At 33.3% G+C, this 3,150-nt stretch overlaps 1 non-coding gene across 1 annotated transcript; it reads left to right on the top strand.

Annotated features, from left to right (window-relative positions):
* Window positions 1–1,076: 1,076 nt before the first annotated feature.
* LOC124892103 lies at window positions 1,077–1,183 on the top strand. The gene has a single exon (XR_007050070.1). It is a non-coding gene; the product is annotated as a small nucleolar RNA R71 (small nucleolar RNA).
* The last annotated feature ends 1,967 nt before the right edge of the window (window positions 1,184–3,150 follow it).

Genomic DNA, 3,150 nt, shown 5'->3' with positions numbered 1-3,150 from the left:
CTTCAGTGAGTGCTACCGTTTCTACATCTTGCAACTTTACGTTATTCGCAACCACAACCCTCAAGTACTTAGCATACTTGGGCAAACCCTGTAAAATATCTAACAAAGGTAAGTTAATGTGAAGCTCTTTGAACATGTCAATCAACTTCTTGAATAAAGCATCCTCCTTCACCTTTATTTGCCTCCGAGGGAAAGAAAGTGGCGGCATCTCCTTCACTTCCTCGCCACCTTTTTCTTTCGAGTATTCAGACTTTCTCAAAATTTTAGCAACTTTATCATTTACCTGTAGGGGATTAAAATCTACATCTACCTCCTTTGTTACCTTCGGAGGTTCTCCTTGAAGCTTTTTACCAATCCCCAAAGTGATTGCCATAACTTGTTTTGGATTTTCTGTATCTCCTGGAAAACCACCTTGAGGCCTGGTATTCAATGCTTGATGTAATTGCCTAACTGCAACTCTAAGCTTCTCTGGGCCACTTGCTGATTTTTTATATCTGCAGCCAACTATGTTTGATTAGCTAGAACTTGCTTTATCATCTCTTCCAAGTTGCTAGATGACTGATTTGGTTGTGCCTGTGGTTGCTGAATTTGCTATTGTTGAGCGTTCCAAGGCTGAGTCTATCACTTCATGTTGTTGGCATTACCATAATTTGGCCTTTGAGCATTGCCCACATACATGAACGATTCTAGATTGGAAGCACACATGATCGCAGAATGGCCACTATTCCCGTGAATTTCACAACAACCTGCAACTTGTTGGATTGCATTGAATGTGGCTACAGGTTGTGCTACTCCCAATTTCAAGCTGCTAAACTGGTTGTTTATCATATTCTACAATGCGGCAACCTAAGCTGATAAAGCGATAATTGGTCCACCTCCAATACACCTGGAATTTTCTTCGTGGCACTCCTGGAATCATCATGCCACTCTTGAATTTCTTGAGCTATGTGGTTTAATAAAGTGTACAGCTCATCATATGTCATCTCAAGAGCTTGACCACCTGCGGTTGAATCTAGTAAAATTTTTATATTGTGATCAAGAGCCTCTACAAAGTATGAGCAAGTACCTCGTTAGACTATTGATGGTGTGGACAGACCCTAAGAAGAGCCTTGAAACGCTCCCAAGCATGATAAAGATTCTCATCTGGCTTCTGTTTAAATCTCACTATTGTTCACATCCAATTTTGACCTACCAATACCACGTTCAGGCTGCTATTTTAGCAAAATTATTAATTTTTAAAAGTTAGTATTTTTTACACATTGTTTGCATCAAAACAGATTTTTGACGTGTCACATTCATGATTTAAAAATGTGCAAATTATTTTATTACTTTTTAGTGTCATTTTATAATTTATTAATTCAAATACAATATTTTACATAATTTTAATTATTTGTTAAAAAATATGCACACTCACAATTTACAAATACATTGTCCATTATTATTATTATTATTATTATTGTTGTTGTTATTATTATTATTATTATTATTATTATTATTATTATTATTATTATTATTATTATCACAACTTTATATAATAGTATTGTGTAACATTTAACTTGCTTACTTTATTTTTCGACGTCGTATTTAATTAATAGCCTAATTTAAATTATTTTTTTCTAATTTATTTAAATTCTAGCCCTTTTTATCCAATTTATAACAATCTTAGTCTAATCTTATACAATTTATTACAATTCTACCCACATTTTAACTCAATTTAAAAGGTCTCAATTCATTTCTTATCCTTTTAATCTCAGCCACGGATCAAAATCGATCCAACGGCTGAGATCAACCCATCTCTTCTTTCCTTATTAACACCAAAACCCTAAACCTAATTTATTTCCCTAATCTTCTAAACCAAATCCGCCGGCCCACCCCCTCTCTCTCGTCTCTCTCTCAAAAATCGACCATCGCCAAAGCCAAAACCGGCGCCTCCTCTGGCAACGCAGCAACCAACCTCCGCTGGTCAAGCCACCGCGATCCCTCCGTTCTTCGACCAAGCCCCGCGTCACCAGAATCCCTCAAACCACGCCACCGACGACCTCTTCCATTTCCTTCCATTTCCTTCAAACCGCCCTTTGTTGGTGTTTGTTATTTTTTTTTATTTTTTGTTATTTTTTTTAATGTTTGTTATTTTTTAGTTGAATTTCTCATCTGGATGTATCTGCTACTATTATTTTTTAATAATGAATAAAACATGTAACGTGAATCCAACAGATGAGTATTTATTGCAACATATATCAACAGATTAGTAATCTGTTGCAACATATATGACTAATCTGTTGCAACATATATGACTAATTTGTTGCAACAAATGAGTAATCTGTTGCAACAAATAAGCAATCTATTGCAACATATATGACTAATTTGTTGCAATAGATTACTCATCTGTTGTATTCGTTTTATAGTATTGTATTATGAATTCAACATATGGGTTATCTGTTGCAACAGATTAGTCATATATTGCAACAAATTACTCACTTGTTGCAATAGATGACTTATATGTCGGATTCATGTCGCAGGTTCTATCCATTATAGCAATAGCAGATACACCAAATGAGAAATTCAATAAAAATTATAATTTTACTTACAAAATAAGCTATGAAGGAATGTCCAAGTGATATACGAACAAAATTTGACCTAAAATTTTTTTAAAAATTTTCAACAGGGCCACAACGAATAAGTAAAACACATGAAAAATTTCATGAAACAGGTAAAGAAGACAAAAATAATATACCATACATTAAATGCATAAGGATCAAGGGGACAAACTTTTGAGTTCTCCTAAAAACGTTTAAGTTCCCTAATATTTTAATTGTTTTCTGATAGTTGACCCATCTGTTACAACATATTTTCTATCTGTTTGATAATTTTCAACAGATGAATCATCTAATGCAATATGCTAGTCATCTGTTGATTCAAATTAAGCAATTATTAGTAATAACTAAATTGATTTAGCTAAAATAAAAAAAATATCTACGACAATGGGACAAACATTTGTGTTCTCCTAAAAATATTTGAATTTCCTATTTTAATTATTTTCCAACAGATTATCTATTTGTCGGAACAAGTTAGTCATCTATTGCAACAGATGTTTATAACAGGTTAGTCATTTGTTTATTCAAATTAATCAATTATTAATAATAACTAAAT

This window comes from Capsicum annuum, chromosome 1 (assembly GCF_002878395.1).
Source record: "Capsicum annuum cultivar UCD-10X-F1 chromosome 1, UCD10Xv1.1, whole genome shotgun sequence".
NCBI classification, from domain to species: domain Eukaryota; kingdom Viridiplantae; phylum Streptophyta; class Magnoliopsida; order Solanales; family Solanaceae; genus Capsicum; species Capsicum annuum.
Note: the sequence above shows the minus strand (reverse complement) of the source record. Positions and strands in the feature narration are given on the sequence as shown.